General features: G+C 42.6%; 1 protein-coding gene and 1 long non-coding RNA gene across 3 annotated transcripts in view; one reads left to right on the top strand and one right to left on the bottom strand.

The window, feature by feature from the left end:
• Positions 1 to 17791, top strand: part of LOC142659465 (rho GTPase-activating protein 6-like) — a 370769-nt gene that overhangs the window by 343387 nt on the left and 9591 nt on the right. The gene's annotated exons all lie outside the window — the stretch shown is intronic.
• Positions 541 to 17791, bottom strand: part of LOC142659466 (uncharacterized) — a 73040-nt gene continuing 55789 nt past the window's right edge. Inside the window, exons 3-4 of one of the 2 annotated variants that reach the window (XR_012850330.1) lie at positions 9845 to 9894; positions 8499 to 8638 (exon numbers count right to left, since the gene is read on the bottom strand). This is a non-coding gene — a long non-coding RNA (uncharacterized LOC142659466). Of the gene's footprint in view, positions 718 to 8498; positions 8639 to 9844; positions 9895 to 17791 lie in introns of those variants that run through there. The other variant, XR_012850332.1, reaches the window with a different exon arrangement.

Genomic DNA, 17791 nt, shown 5'->3' with positions numbered 1-17791 from the left:
AATCAGCATGATTTATGCCAGGTGTAGACTAGCCCTTACAGAGAGAAGGGACAGAGTAGCAGTGCCAGCCCAATGATAAATAGATTTCAGTCTGCCTCCGACTCCCAGTAGGCAATATAGCTGAGCAGCAATCACAATCCCTGCCTAAAAGACGACCTATCACATCAAAGGAAACCTTATGAAGTAATGGGAAACGAAAATATGAAACCTCTCTCAAACGTTATAGTTAGGAATGTTTAAACATTTCTTCTTTAATTTTGTAATAAAAGCTCAGTCCCTAGATGACTTTTGCTAAAGTTGCTCTTGACATGCAGCAGTAAGCAGTCCATCTCACTAGATTTTGACTGTGCTAGACTTCCTGCTTCTGAGCCGGGAGAAACCACTGTAACCAGACCATGACCTGAGTATTAAAGACGGAGTCCAATATCTATTCCTAAAACCAGACTTACCATCTCAAGACAGACTCTTCCTCTTAACCCCCCCCCCATTAAAATACTCGAGACATTGCGTGATGTGGAATATGTAGTCCACAGCAGCCTCTTTTATTGAAAATACAACAAATAAAATATCAATAAATAGCCTTTCTAGCCATCTGATATTGACATCCGAGCGAACGAACAAACCCTAGCTGTCGTCAGGTCGGTGGCATATCCGCTCTGATCATTCCCCAATGTACAAACGAGTTATCCATTATCCACATGAGACAGGGTCCAAGAACTGATAAGGAAATAAAAACAAGGTAAAAAAGAAATCAAATACAAAAGTAAAGATTAAACGAACAAGGAAGGTCTCACGTATGACAGATACCTGCTTGATCCCTACTTCCCTATCTGCTTAAATATATGCTCAGGCCTTTCCCATCTGGCCGCTTCCGTTGTCGCACCTATTTGGAAGGAATGTGGAGCAAACTCACGAGGTTGAAAACCCAGAAGGGCCAATCCCTTCCGAAACACAGCAATAAACTGAAAGCGAGAAAGAGCCTTACCGTTCAAGTGTACTAAGAACGCTCCTCGCACGGACGGGTGGATAGCCAAAAATGATCGCACGCAGTGAAGTGGACAAACCAGGGCGATAGGGCGGATTCAGACGAACATGTATTGCGTCCGTGCCGGCCGCGTGGTTTTCACGCGGCTCGCGCGGACCTAGAGAAGTGTATGGGGCAGTGCAGACAGTCCGTGAGTTTTGCGCAGCGTTAGTCCGCTGCGTAAAACTCGCAACATGTTCTATGTGTCGGCATTTTTCGCGCATCACGCACCCATTGAAGTCAGTGGGTGCGTGAAAATCACGCATGCCCCACGGAAGCACTTCCATGGGACAAGCGTTATTCGCGCAATAACAGTAAAAGAATGAATGTAAACCGTAAAGCACCACGTGTTTTTCTGTTTACAAACATCCAAACGGAGTGTCATAAAGATGGCGGCTACGCGAAAAGCACGCAGCCGCGCATCCATATGTACAGGGCACACGGAGCTATCAAGTGCCTTTTGCGCACGCAAAACGCAGTGGTTTTTGTGTGCGCAAAACGGCACGTTCGTCTGAATCAGCCCTCAACCAGGGCATAAAAAAACACTTTCACACCTCAACCTAACTGATCCGTTTTAGACTTTTCCAGCAAGCACTCCACTCGGTCAGACATGCAACTTACATCATCCAAATTCAGACCATCATGTGAAACGCAGGATTGGCTAGCCAACTCACCTAACCGAAAGGCCCCAAAGAAAGCCAAAACAAATGCAACTGTAAACTAACGACTTTCATAACTGTCAAAATAAATATCTGTAAGGCAACTCACAAGCCTCAGCAAAATGTCAAATGATACTGGGCGTCTGGAAGCCCGAACAGCCACCCAACTCCTCCTGTATCCTGTTAAGGCCTGACGGATGAGAAATTCCTTTGTTACATAACCATCTTAAACCAAACTGCTAAAGTGGAAAATTTAGTACGGAGAGAAGAAGCCGCTTGAAACGCCTGACCTATGTAAAACAACAGCTGCGCTAAGAGATCACCCTTGACTATCGTCAACAGCCAAGTCTGCACAAAAAATCACTCCATTTACTCCGTACCGCACTATGCGCCCTCCACGTGGTGTAAGCCACAAAAAAACCTCACAAAACGCAATGCTGAGTGAAGGAGAGATTCCACAGATATTCTGGACATACTGCTGGAAGCCGATCCACCTTTGGCGCCAAACATTGGAAACCTGTCCCACTGAAAACAAGAGATATCGTTCTGTCATTCTTTCGTGTTAATGCACTGCACCAGAGCCATATTGTCACATGAACACACCGTCTCTTTTTATCAAAATGCAAACACCACACATCCACTGCTACCAATATAGGGAACAACTCTAACAAGACCAAACCCTGCTTATTTCCAGCTTTCTGGTGATTCACTCGCTATCCAGTGTCCTTGAAAAAATGCACCAAAACCAACCGCACCTGACAAAACCATAAAAACCTCCAAAACAACATTCTCGACCCAGACATTCAGCCACAGAAATTTACCATTATACTGCTGTAAGAATGCTTGCCAAACAGACAAATTGGCCCGATGAACGGCCAACAAGCAAATAAAATGCAGCAGGCTCTTTATTTCCGCTGTGGCAGCCACCAAGTGTCGACAGAAAACCCTGCCCATGGGGATAATCCTACATGAGAACGCTAGCTTACCCAGCAACGATTGCAGCTGGCGTAAGCGAACATTCTTGGCCGACCTCACTGAATCTATGGTAGATATAAGATTAATTAGACTCTGCATTCAATTGCCAACTCAATTCCCAAGAAACTAATTACCGTGGCCGATCCCTTTGGTTTTTTCAAGGCCAAGAGGTACCCCGAATGAAGCAGTTACATTCTCCACCGTATGTAGTAAAACTGAACAAACAGCAGGTCCAATACAATAAAAAATTGTCTAGTTACAGTAGTGCAAAATGGAGTTCAAACCTGACTCCACAGTGACTACCCATTCTAGAAAAGTGCTAAAGGATTTAAAATAGGAGCAGGATAGGGAGCAACCCATAGAAAGACAACAATCCACAAAGTATTTCCCTTCACATTTACAGCCTAACAGATGGAATGAATCTGGGGGCACCGGTAGGAGTCGGAACGCGGATTCAATACCCGTTATGGCCACGAGGGCTCCAGACCCACACCGACGCACCCAGTGAATTGCCCGGCCAAAAAAAACATAGGTTAGTGAACATAATTCCTCTCCTATGCCGTCATTTACCGACTGGCACGCTGGGAAGGATAAGATGTGTATGAGGCAAAACTTATTCGGCTCTTTCATGACCAGAACGGGAGGGGTTTTGGCCGGAATCAGATCCTCCGTCCCCTCCATGAAAAGGTTGCGGCACGCAAGCCGCTACCATAAGGTGCATCCACAAAGTCTAAGGCTACATTCACACAACAGTGAAAAAAATGGCCATTAATAACTGTTAAAGGGGGTGGGGTTCTAGCGGGATTCACTGGTTAGTGACACCCACTATTACTACCGCCTTTATAATCAGGGTCACTAGGGTTATGCCTAGTTCCCCTACCTTTTCCTTATACTAATGTCGATCTAATTGCTTTAGCGGCTACTCAAGGGAATAAGACCGTATAGTAAATAAAGGTAATATTTATTAACATACAGTAATACTCTCATATGTATAATACAGTAACTAATCACAGTACAGTATAAACACGGTATCACAATATTATACCGCCACCCACTTACCTAAACATACACAGAATACAGTTACGTTACAACACAATACACATAAGTTACTTGTGATTCTCACACGCTCTCTATCCTACTCCCTCATAATATAACGTTCCCTATACACTAAGGGTTAATACGGGATAAGGAGGAACAAGGGAAATGGGTTACTGTGTAAAACAGACAGTAAGGGTTGACTCTGGGACAGCAAGGGTTAACTCAGGGACTCTGGGACAGCAAGGGTTAACTCAGGGACTCTGGGACAGCAAGGGTTAACTCAGGGACTCTGGGACAGCAAGGGTTAACTCAGGGACTTTATATGTCTAATGCTGTTAGTAAGAAAGCTGAAGTGTTGATTGCCTTCCGAGAATCTGTGTCCTTTCAACTGCATTAATCTATTGTTGATGAACGGGGGAGATATCTGGTCTTAGTGGGTTTGATTAATAATTGTCCCGTTACAATTGCTAACATATATGCTCCAAATACTTCCCAAATTTGTTTTTTAAATAAAACATTGCGTAAGATTTGGAAGATTCTGAGAGGGAAGCTTCTTATGTGTGGAGATTTCAATATTATACCTGATGCTCAGTGGGACACTACTAATCAAGACAGGAGATCTCCCCCGCAACTCTTACTCCATGGTTACTTAACCCCATACCGACCACCCCACGTAGATTAACGGGCTGCAGCACTGGTCCTTGTGCATGCAGCACAATAATCTACGTGTGGTCCTAACAGAGCACACAGGCGCTCCCCGCAGCCCGGCATCTCCCAGTATGGGCTGCTACTAGCAGCCTTAATACTGGGGGAAAACATTGTGTCAGTTCCAAAAAATTTAATCCTCAAGAAATTGCAGATCAATTTAGTTTCTATTACTCTAAATTATATCATTTAATGTTAGTCTGACCCTTCCAGTTCCCAACCCACTGATCTTGACATAAACAAATGACTCTCTTCATTTACCTTCGCTCTCTCCAGAACAATTATCTCTTTTGAATGCCCCCATTTCACAATCTCAGGTTTCCAAAATAGTTGGTTTATCTAAAATTAATAAATCGCCCGGTCACAACGGTTTTTCTAGTGAATATTATTGTTTCTGTGTTTCAATTCTATCCCCACACTTAACTTCAGTCTATAATCAGGCCATATCCTTAGGTAGCCTGCCCCAAGAAATGCTTCAAGCCACAATTGTAACAATCCCTAAAACAGGGAAATCTCCCACTACTCCAGCCAACTTTAGGCCTATTTCCCTTCTCAATTGCGATACAAAAATTTATGCCTAACTTCTTTCTACCCGTTTGACAGATATTCTTCTTACTATAGTACATTCCGATCAGGTCGGTTTCACCAAAGGGAGACAGGCTCCTTTATGGTGCACGTAGGATAATTGATCTCATGACCAGGGTGGGATCGAGTCGAGAGCCTTCTCTCTTTCTTACCCTGGACGCAGAGAAGGCGTTCGACAGAATTCACTGGGGTTTTGCTTTTTCCACTTTAAATAAGTTTGGATTTACTGCTAATATTTTTAGGGCCATACAAGCTCTTTATACATCCCCAACAGCTAGAGTCCCTTCTAATGTTTTTTTTTTTTATCAACCCCGTTCAGTATAACCAATGGGACTAGATAGGGTTGCCCTCTTTCACCCCTATTATTTACATTGATGATTGAGCCCCTTGCAGAATCCATACGTTCTAACTTAATCATTAGAGGTATCCCTGTAGGGTTTAGACAACACAAGGTTGGTCTATTTGCAGACGATATTATTTTAACTATTACTAATCCTCTACCCTCTCTAAGAGAAATTTCTCATATTTCATGTTTTTGGTTTAGTTTCCTACTACAAGATAAACGCTTCAAAGTTTCAGGTACTTGGGCTTTATATCCATTCTGCCTTAAAACAATCTATACAAAAGCAATTCCCCTTCCAATGAGAAATGTTAAATACTTTTGTGTCAAAAAAGACAAAAGTATAATAGGTATGATAGCTTTATTGGCTAACCATAAAAGTTCTATATGCAAGCTTTCAGAGCGCAGAGGCTCCTTCTTCAGGCAGTTTACAAATGAATGACTTCGAAAAAAGCACAACATTTAGATGTTACACAAAGACAATTAGTACATGAAGTGATATATCATTAAGATAAGCCGGGGCAAAGGTATCATACCTATTATACTTTTGTCTTTTTTGACACAAAAGTATTTAACATTTCATATTGTCTCTGGCTAACACGGTACTACACTATTTTTTACTGTACTTCCCTTCCAATGAGAAAATTCTTCCATTCCTTACCTGGGGATTCAAATTGGTTATCCTCAGGGGTGTAGCAAAAGGCTCATGGGCAAGAATTCAGCTTGGGCTCAGGTGCAAGAATTCAGTTTGGGCCCTCCCCAACACCACCATCATCATCAGACCCCTGCGCGCGCCTATGCCCAGACGCCTTGCCCAACAGCCCCCATAGTATAATGCCCCCACACAGTATAATGCTCCCATAGCTGCCCCCACACAGTATAATGCCCCATAACGTATAATGCCCCCCCATAACAGCCCCATACCATATAATGCTCCCCATATCAGCCCCCCATACAGTATAATCCCCCCCCCCCCGCAATATCAGCTCCCCATACAGTATAATGCCCCCATATGTGCATAATATAAAAATAGCATAATTACTTACCTATCCCCGTTCCCACGTCGGGTGGCGGATCCTTCGCCTCCTCCGGTCTGTGCTATGAGTGACTCAGCGTAGGCAGGCGAGATGATGTCGCTACATCCCGCCTGCCTGCGTCGAGCTGCTCAGGGCTCAGTGAATGCTGGATCAAGGAGATGTCAGCTCCTTGCTCCAGCATTGATTGGAACCGGGACCTCGGTGAGTGACTCACGAACCCCCAGGGGGACGCGACCCACAGTGTAGGGATGTCCTGATACCAAAATTTGGACACCGATACTTCGTTTACTTTGCCAACAGTAATAAAAAAAAAAAAGTTCTTTCGTTTTCTAATGTGAGGCGCGATGATGAATTTTGAATGTGCCTCAGATTAATAGTAATTAACCCCATCATGTTTCTCAGTCATAATGGGTTAATATGTAAGGTACATGATGGGGTTAATTACTATTAATGTGAGGCACATGGAGGTTAAATTCATCATCGCACCTTGTGCCTCACAATTAGGCCCCATGCACATGACCGTAAATAACCTCCATTTTTGTGGACCGCAATTGCGGTCCGCAAAAATGGACCCATTCACTTTCATTGAGCGCGGACACATTTCCATGGGTGTCCATGCCGTAGAAATGTTCAGAAAATTATGGAACATGTCCGTTCTTTTGCATTTTGCGGGCCGTGCTCCCATACTTTGTATGGGAGCACGGCCCGAAAATGTGGGTGTCAGTTGGAGTGTACCATGTGACCGTAACCAGGAAGTGCCGGCTTCACGGCACAGAAGATTTAGTTAGGAAACATGCTGTATGGCAACGGGGGCCCATGGGCACCCCAGGCTTAGGGGCCCGGTCGCAACTGCGACCGCTGCAACCTCTATAGCTACGCCAGTGGTTATCCTCTGTCCAAGCTTCCTAAACTTAAACTTGAACCTCTCCTGGTATCTTTGCAGGGAGAATTAGGTAATATTATATATAAAATGTAATGTTGAAAAAAAAAACAAAAACATTAACTTTTTGTGTTGCCATTTTCTAAGCGCCAAAACATATTTTTATTTTTCCATCAAGAAAGCCGTGTGAGGACTTGTTTTTTTGCGTAACAAACTGTAGTTTCGATCAGTATAATTTTTAGGTAGATGCAGCTTTTTAATCTCTTTTTATTTAATTTTTTGGGAGGTGGAGTGACCAAAAACGCACGGGATAAATAACAAAATACTTTTGTAGTTCAGGCCGTCGCGGACACGGCAATACCAATTATGTATAGTTTATGTGTTTATTTTAATAATAAAGGACTGATGACTTCCGGTTCCGGCGCTGCCATGTGAAGAGGGAAAAAGAAACTCTCCGGACCTACGCGACATAAAAATCGTCAGTGATATCCAGCAAACTCTTAAAAAACACTGGGAGTGTCAGCACCGACCTCGCAATCGGTAACAGGCACATACTGGAAACTCCGACATAGGCAACCATCGCCCCGCACTTACAGGAGGCGTTTAGTGCAGGAAACGGGGAACGAAACCCCTCAGAGGACTCGGGGAGATGGTAATATATCACCAACACAGCACCGGAATTGACAAGACACAGTAGCCCGACTGAACAGGTATCGGGAGCCGTCAATATATACCGCTAATGCAGGCTGATCTTTTTTGGCGCCAAACATTGGAGCAAGACCGCGGGAGTGAAGGAGCGCCATTTTCTTATAACACGCCGCCCCGAACAAGCGCTGATACAGCCACAGCCTCGTTGGGACTATCAGTGTCAACATCCGACTCGCTGATTGAAGCAGGCAAACAATGGAAATACCGGTATAGACAGCCTTCTCTTGGCACTTACCAGAGGTGTTCGGTGCTGGAGACGGGGAGTGGAGCACTTCAGAGGACGCGGGGAAGCGGCAGCATACCACCCGCACAGCACCGGAATCGGTGCGATTGATCAGGTACCGGGGGCCTTCCAAATACATCGCTAACGCGGACTGACATTTTGGCGCCAAACACCGTAATAGGGCACTGGGAGTGAAGGAACGCCATTTTACTGCAGCACGACGCCCCGACCACACATTGATATAGCCACAGTATTCAGCAGCACACGGGCCCTGTCATAGCCAGGACTTATAGAATAACCTAAGAGCACTCCAAAGACATATGGTTGTATTGATTCCAAGGAAGAATTATTTATTTTTCATTCATTCCACATGGTTTGATATATGTACAGAACAGAAGAAATTTTAATGCAAGCGATAGGCATTTAATGATGTTTCGGCCCAACCAAGGCCTTTCTCACATTCGCTGCAATAAAGACAAAAAGTACAAGATCATGTATAACATTTTGTATAGGACAAAGAAAAAAAATAAATAAAAAAATAATATATAAATACATTCAAGAGTTCCAATAAGAGAAAATTGATCCTAATAGAAGATAACAATATAAATGATACCCTGCATAAGCGGTAAGACATATTCCATAAATTTGACCATTCATTTATGATCCAGTACAGTAAAGATTATCTCTCTAGAACTAGGTATACAGGTATACATAGGGGATATGACCTAGAAACATACAGATCTGCAAATTGCAATGTATAACATAAACACAATTAAGGCATCCGAGCCTGATCTAGTTGGAGAGGTATTGAAAAAATACCCCTCTAGACCATACCATAAAATACCGGCGTGGAAGTCAATGGTGGATAAGAGTATAGACATAGGAAGTAAAATAGAAGATGGAGGGATAGACTGGTACCGTGGGTACCTAGATAGAGTGGCAGATGGTGTCATACCTGCATATAATCTCGGGGAGGTATAGAATTACGATGGCGTCCGCCAGACGCTCACAGGTGTGAAGATGTTCACAGCAGCGTCCATTTTTATGGCACCCGCTTCTAAAACCGGATATCCGGTACGTGGCACGCAGAAATGTGTTAGCGCATGCGCAGTATAGGGGATACCATCACCCAGTGGAACGCAAGCTGTCCTCATTGTTAGGACGTCTAGTGCAGGTTTGTTGATTTATTTCATGGCATGGTTAATCATATCGACGGCATGCAACGATGCAAAAGTCCTAGAGGTGAACATATATGCAAGTAGCACTGTGTATAGAGATGATATATTAGATAATGCTTAAATGGACTAAACGGCACAGTAGTCTTAATGGCAGACGTAAGTGAGTTTTTTGACATATTAAGATAGTGTGATACGTGAATGGATACAATAGTGACAACAGAAAGTGGATTAAAATTATGTAATGGAACGAGATTTATCTATATATGTCTATCGTATTATATGGTAAATGGAAATAAAGATACTTTATGTAACATATAAAGATATTCAATGTAAATAAGAAGGAAAGAAAAAAAATATTTTTTTTGTAGCATATGTGTATCCCAATACAAGAAAAAAGGCGATATGAGTTAGTAAAATATGTCAGTAAATTATGTCAGAAAGTAAGGAAGACTAGACAATAGATAAAAAGAAAGTGAACCGGTTTTATGGTACCTGTATCTGGTCGCATATTGGGTCTCTGTTACAAGCTTTTTCTAGCGTGCCTGAGAAAGAGATAAACATATGGTGTTAGTTACATAAATCACTGTCATCGTCAGAGGATATTAATATTGTCAGCATAATAGGTCAAATTCTCTGTTTAGGCCTTTAGGTGTCAGGGTCTCTAATGTGTGAATCCAATATGACTCCCGTTGATTTAATAAGTGTATATGATTGCCACCCCTCCTAGGCCTTGAGACCTGCTCAATGATTTGAAATCTTAGCTGGGAAATATTATGGTTGGATTTGATAAAATGATCGGGGAGCGGTAGCCACGTTTTCTTACACCTTATTGTGGATTTATGGCTCGATATCCGATCTCTAATGTGTTGGGTCGTTTCACCAACATAGGTCAAACCACACGGGCATTTGATTAAGTAGACAACGAAATTCGAGTCGCATGTAAAAAAGCCCTTAGCTGAGAAGGTTTCATTGGTGTGGGGGTGTTGGATCATGTCCCCCTTAATAATGTTAGAACAGCACGAGCAATGCAGACATGGAAATGTGCCATTGCGTTTTGTCTGTAAAAAAGTTTGTCTCAGTATTTTAGAAAGGCTGCCAATGTCCGCTCTAATAACGCGGTCACGAACGTTAGGGGGCCTCTTTGAACACATCATCACTTGATTCTTGAATTCTTCGATCTCCGGGTAGGCGGTATGTAATACCGACCAATGTCTGCGGACGCTCTGTAATAATTTCGGTATTAAAGGATGATACGTCAAAATTAGTGGTAGCCTAGCTTGTTTTGGTCTTCTCACCATGGTCTCGTGATTCGTCACTATTAATCTATCAAGTTCCTTCGACAAGAGCGTTCTAGGATAGCCTGCGGATAAGGGAGGAGCCATAGTGGTATGGGATAAAAAAGACTACGTTTCGGAGATAGGGAGACAGTTATCAGACTCTAAGACATACATTAAAATTGATGGTGATCCTACATCTAAGATCCGCATTAACATTGCCACTATCTTGGAAGATTATAGAGGCCGGGGGACAATTGATGACAAAACGTATAAATTTCTACAGAATCCCCATCCAATAACTCCAGTATTTTATATTCTACCCAAGATCCACAAATCTGTACAACACCCACCCGGTAGGCCTATAGTAGCCTCGACAGATTCTATCCTTTCCCTTCTTTCTATCTGTTTAGAAAAGATTCTTACTCCTTTGATTAAGACCACACCCTCTTTCATCTTGGATACGGGACACTTTCTAAAGAAAATTAGGGATCTCCCAAGGGTTAGTCATAACTGTATCTTAGCTACCTTGGACGTTACTAGTCTGTATACCTCTATTACACATCGGAAGGGTATTCAAGCTGTTACTCGTCTTCTAGAATCCACTACTATGTCACCCGACTCAATATCACTATGCCTTGAATTACTTACACTAATTCTACATAAAAAAAAATTCTATTTGGAAACGAATTCTATGTTCAAACATGCGGAACGGCCATGGGTTCGAACGTAGCCCCACCCTATGCTAATGCATATATGGCTTTTTTTGAAGAGGAACATGTATACAACAATCCTCTCTTTATACAGCATGCCCTATGGTGGTTTAGATACATAGACAACATCTTCTGCATTTGGGATGGCCCCGCAGGATCCCTGGATGATTTCGTTATTTACATTAACCAATTGAGAGATGAATTAAAATTTACCCTTAATTTTAGTAAGGAAAAGATCTCGTTTTTGGATACTATCATTGTACTGGATGAGGTGGGATCTCTTAGCTCAGACCTCTATTCAAAACCTACAGACAGAAATGGTTTGCTGCACTACAGCAGTAATCATCCTAGGAACACGCTTTGTTCCCTACCACGTTCTCAGTTTATGCGAGTGTCCAGGAGCGTGTCTGATGTGGACACTAAAAGAATTAGACTACAAAGTATGTCTAAAAGATTTGAGCAGAGAGGCTATCCTAGACCGCTCTTGTCGAAGGAACTTGATAGATTAATAGTGACGAATCACGAGACCATGGTGAGAAGACCAAAACAAGCTAGGCTACCACTAATTTTGACGTATCATCCTTTAATACCGAAATTATTACAGAGCGTCCGCAGACATTGGTCGGTATTACATACCGCCTACCCGGAGATCGAAGAATTCAAGAATCCAGTGATGATGTGTTCAAAGAGGCCCCCTAACGTTCGTGACCGCGTTATTAGAGCTGACATTGGCAGCCTTTCTAAAATACTGAGACAAACTTTTTTACAGACAAAACGCAATGGCACATTTCCATGTCTGCATTGCTCGTGCTGTTCTAACATTATTAAGGGGGACATGATCCAACACCCCCACACCAATAAAACCTTCTCAGCTAAGGGCTTTTTTACATGCGACTCGAATTTCGTTGTCTACTTAATCAAATGCCCGTGTGGTTTGACCTATGTTGGTGAAACGACCCAACACATTAGAGATCGGATATCGAGCCATAAATCCACAATAAGGTGTAAGAAAACGTGGCTACTGCTCCCCGATCATTTATCAAATCCAACCATAATATTTCCCAGCTAAGATTTCAAATCATTGAGCAGGTCTCAAGGCCTAGGAGGGGTGGCAATCATATACACTTATTAAAACAACGGGAGTCATATTGGATTCACACATTAGAGACCCTGACACCTAAAGGCCTAAACAGAGAATTTGACCTATAATGCTGACAATATTAATATCCTCTGTCGATGACAGTGATTTATGTAACGCACACCATATGTTTATCTCTTTCTCAGGCACGCTAGAAAAAGCTTGTAACAGAGACCCAATATGCGACCAGATACAGGTACCATAAAAGCGGTTCACTTTCTTTTTATCTATTGTCTAGACTTCCTTACTTTCTGACATAATTTACTGCCATATTTTACGAACTCATATTGCCTTTTTTCTTGTATTGGGATACACATATGCTACAAAAAAATATATATTTTTCTTTCCTTCTTATTTACATTGAATATCTTCATATGTTACATAAAGTATCTTTATTTCCATTTACCATATAATACGATATAGACATATATAGATAAATCTCGTTCCATTACATTATTTTAATCCACTTTCTGTTGTCACTATTGTATCCATTCACGTATCACACTATCTTAATATGTCAAAAAACTCACGTCTGCCATTAAGACTACTGTGCCGTTTAGTCCATTTAAGCATTATCTAATATATCCTCTCTATACACAGCGCTACTTGCATATATGTTCACCTCTAGGACTTTTGCATCGTTGCATGCCGTCGATATGATTAACCATGCCATGAAATAAATCAACAAACCTGCACTAGACGTCATAACAATGAGGACAGCTTGCGTTCCACTGGGTGATGGTATCCCCTATACTGCGCATGCGCTAACACATTTCTGCGTGCCACGTACCAGATATCCGGTTTTAGAAGCGGGTGCCATAAAAATGGACGCTGCTGTGAACATCTTCACACCTGTGAGCGTCTGGCGGACGCCATCGTAATTCTATACCTCCCCGAGATTATATGCAGGTATGACACCATCTGCCACTCTATCTAGGTACCCACGGTACCAGTCTATCCCTCCATCTTCTATTTTACTTCCTATGTCTATACTCTTATCCACCATTGACTTCCACGCCGGTATTTTATGGTATGGTCTAGAGGGGTATTTTTTCAATACCTCTCCAACTAGATCAGGCTCGGATGCCTTAATTGTGTTTATGTTATACATTGCAATTTGCAGATCTGTATGTTTCTAGGTCATATCCCCTATGTATACCTGTATACCTAGTTCTAGAGAGATAATCTTTACTGTACTGGATCATAAATGAATGGTCAAATTTATGGAATATGTCTTACCGCTTATGCAGGGTATCATTTATATCGTTATCTTCTATTAGGGTCGATTTTCTCTTATTGGAACTCTTGAATGTATTTATATAATTTTTTATTTTTTTTATTTTTTCTTTGTCCTATACAAAATGTTATACATGATCTTGTACTTTTTGTCTTTATTGCAGCGAATGTGAGGCCTTGGTTGGGCCGAAACATCATTAAATGCCTATCGCTTGCATTAAAATTTCTTCTGTTCTGTACATATATCAAACCATGTGGAATGAATGAAAAATAAATAATTCTTCCTTGGAATCAATACAACCATATGTCTTTGGAGTGCTTTTAGGTTATTCTATATATCTATTAGTGGGGTGCAACCCGAACCTGAATAGCACCAACGAATTGGAGTGCATCCTTACTACTTCTTGTTTTAATAGCCAGGACTTACACTTAGGCACAGATACCGCCTAATTGATACCAACCACGATGCCACCAGTCACCAGGAAAGACAAGCAGGCAGCGAGTCGCCCATCTTCAGACCAAGATAATACAATGTCAGACGAGGAAGGTAGGGAAGAGACCTCGACCTCGTTGAGGATAGATTACAAGAAGCTGGCCATTGAAGTAGCCAAACGCATTAAACCCGACATACAAGACACACTAGCCAATACCATATCAGCCTCCCTGAAGACACTGCAAAATGAAGTGTCACAACATGGCATACGTTTGGATGAAGTAGAGCAAAGAATATCGCTGCTAGAAGATGATGCAGCAGATACCCATGGCACACTTCAGGACCTAATAGCTGAAAAACAAAAGATGTTATCCAAAATTGACGACCTGGAGAACAGATCGAGACGGAACAACGTACGAATAGTGGGAGTACCTGAATCAGTGCCGGCCACACAACTAAAGCGCATCCGTGAATACAATCTGCCAAAGATGCTGAATATGGAGGGATCGTGCAAAGTTGAAAGAGCACATAGAGTGGGCCCTGACAGACAGGGTATGCCGCAACACCAAGGCTCACTGAAGAGAGCTCGCCAAGTCATAGTACGCTACCTTGATTACGCAGATAAAGAAGCACTGCTGCGCTTGTACAAGACCAGACAGGGCCCGGCAAAATTAAACGGTGTCACAGTCATGCTGTTTAGCGACTATTCCGCGGAAGTCTCAAAGAGACGAAAGTTATTCAGCAAAATCTGTACAGCTTTCCACAACCAGGGACTGAAGTTCCAATTGCAATAACCGGCGACGCCAAAAGTAACAACACCAAGCGGCACTCTACAAGTCTATACAGATCACCAGGAAGCAGAAGCCGTGTATAGCGATTTATTCAAGGAATCAGTGCATTCAGCGGCGAGTGGAAGCTTTTCTGGAGGGAACTCGCAACAGAACGCACCACAGCCGAAGGGACTTCCACCCAAGGAAAAAAGGCAACCGCAGACCCCACGACACAGGTAGCGAACATCCGGAGTCAAACGCTAGTCGACTCCTCGGTTGGCGAGAGTCGTGAGTATCAAAGCCAAGTGAAATTGGAACTTTTTTTGGCTGTTATTGAACATCTGTAATACTAGACGTTGCTTAGTGATAACATAAAGGTTCTAGGTTAAACCAGAAATATGCACTAACATCTGGACTGCTGATACATTGTTAAAACTTGAATATGTTATGCTGATCTAGACATATCTTGGAGTAGGTTAGAGAAGGTCACATGGTAGAAAAAAGAGAAGTCCTGAGTAAATATAAATATGAAGAGGAGAATTGGGGCTCTCCGATGGTAACGGGGAGAGTTAGTTTGGTTCCTAATGGTTGGGTTCTAAGGTTAAATGGTAGTTGTATTTCTATTAGTTCAGGTGAGCTGAGTCGCACAGAATTCAGGATCCCTATCTATCCCTTATTAGCAGATAGCACCCCCTATGAGCCGCAGAAACATTACCAGATCCCACTATTACTTCACTTAAAGAGGCTCTGTCACCAGATTTTGCAACCCCTATCTGCTATTGCAGCAGATCGGCGCTGCAATGTAGATTACAGTAACGTTTTTATTTTTAAAAAACGAGCATTTTTGGCCAAGTTATGACCATTTTTGTATTTATGCAAATGAGGCTTGCAAAAGTACAACTGGGCGTGTTGAAAAGTAAAAGTACAACTGGGCGTGTATTATGTGCGTACATCGGGGCGTGTTTACTACTTTTACTAGCTGGGCTTTCTGACGAGAAGTATCATCCACTTCTCTTCAGAACGCCCAGCTTCTGGCAGTGCAGACACAGCGTGTTCTCGAGAGATCACGCTGTGACGTTACTCACAGGTCCTGCATCGTGTCAGACGAGCCGGCACCAGAGGCTACAGATGATTCTGCAGCAGCATCGGCGTTTGCAGGTAAATCGATGTAGCTACTTACCTGCAAACGCTGATGCTGCTGCAGAATCAACTGTAGCCTCTGGTGCCGACACGATGCAGGACCTGTGAGTGACGTCACAGATCTGCACTGCCAGAAGCTGGGCGTTGTGAAGAGAAGTGGATGATACTTCTCATCAGAACGCCCAGCTAGTGAAAGTAGTAAACACGCCCCGATGTACGCACATAATACACGCCCAGTTGTACTTTTACTTTCCAACACGCCCAGTTGTACTTTTACAAGCCTCATTTGCATAAATACGAAAATGGTCATAACTTGGCCAAAAATGCTCGTTTTTAAAAAATAAAAACGTTACTGTAATCTACATTGCAGCGCCTATCTGCTGCAATAGCAGATAGGGGTTGCAAAATCTGGTGACAGAGCCTCTTTAAATAACTTTTATGAAAGTAGTGACATGGAATGTTAAGGGACTCTTGTCCCCACACAAAAGGGCGATAGTCCTACGCCACCTAGGTAAATTGAAAACTGACCTGGCTCTACTCCAGGAAACACACTTGGAAGAAAAAGATTTCTTTAGAATGCATACATTTTAGGTGGGAAATGTTTATGGTTCCCCAGCAATTCAAAAAAAGAACGGAGTGATGATTCTACTAAGCAAAAATTTTGCTTCCACTATGCGCTCGAAACATGTAGACACGGAGGGACGACTACTGCAAATCCTACTATACACGCAATTGGGGAAAATCAGTATATACAGTGAAGGAAATAAGTATTTGATCCCTTGCTGATTTTGTAAGTTTGCCCACTGTCAAAGACATGAACAGTCTAGAATTTTTAGGCTAGGTTAATTTTACCAGTGAGAGATAGATTATATATAAAAAAAAAAAAGAAAATCACATTGTCAAAATTATATATATTTATTTGCATTGTGCACAGAGAAATAAGTATTTGATCCCTTTGGCAAATAAGACTTAATACTTGGTGGCAAAACCCTTGTTGGCAAGCACAGCAGTCAGACTTTTTTTGTAGTTGATGATGAGGTTTGCACACGTTAGATGGAATTTTGGCCCACTCTTCTTTGCAGATCATCTGTAAATCATTAAGATTTCGAGGCTGTCGCTTGGCAACTCGGATCTTCAGCTCCCTCCATAAGTTTTCAATGGGATTAAGGTCTGGAGACTGGCTAGGCCACTCCATGACCTTAATGTGCTTCTTTTTGAGCCACTCCTTTGTTGCCTTGGCTGTATGTGTCAGGTCATTGTCGTGCTGGAAGACCCAGCCACGAGCCATTTTTAATGTCCTGGTGGAGGGAAGGAGGTTGTCACTCAGGATTTGACGGTACATGGCTCCATCCATTCTCCCATTGATGCGGTGAAGTAGTCCTGTGCCCTTAGCAGAGAAACACCCCCAAAACATAATGTTTCCACCTCCATGCTTGACAGTGGGGACGGTGTTCTTTGGGTCATAGGCAGCATTTCTCTTCCTCCAAACACGGCGAGTTGAGTTAATGCCAAAGAGCTCAATTTTAGTCTCATCTGACCACAGCACCTTCTCCCAATCACTCTCAGAATCATGCAGATGTTCTTTTGCAAACTTCAGACGGGCCTGTACATGTGCCTTCTTGAGCAGGGGGACCTTGCGGGCACTGCAGGATTTTAATCCATTACGGCGTAATGTGTTACCAATGGTTTTCTTGGTGACTGTGGTCCCAGCTGCCTTGAGATCATTAACAAGTTC

The sequence above is a fragment of the Rhinoderma darwinii genome, chromosome 8 (assembly GCF_050947455.1).
Source record: "Rhinoderma darwinii isolate aRhiDar2 chromosome 8, aRhiDar2.hap1, whole genome shotgun sequence".
NCBI classification, from domain to species: domain Eukaryota; kingdom Metazoa; phylum Chordata; class Amphibia; order Anura; family Rhinodermatidae; genus Rhinoderma; species Rhinoderma darwinii.
The sequence above is the reverse complement of the archived record's forward strand: the minus strand, read 5'-3'. Positions and strand labels throughout refer to the sequence as shown.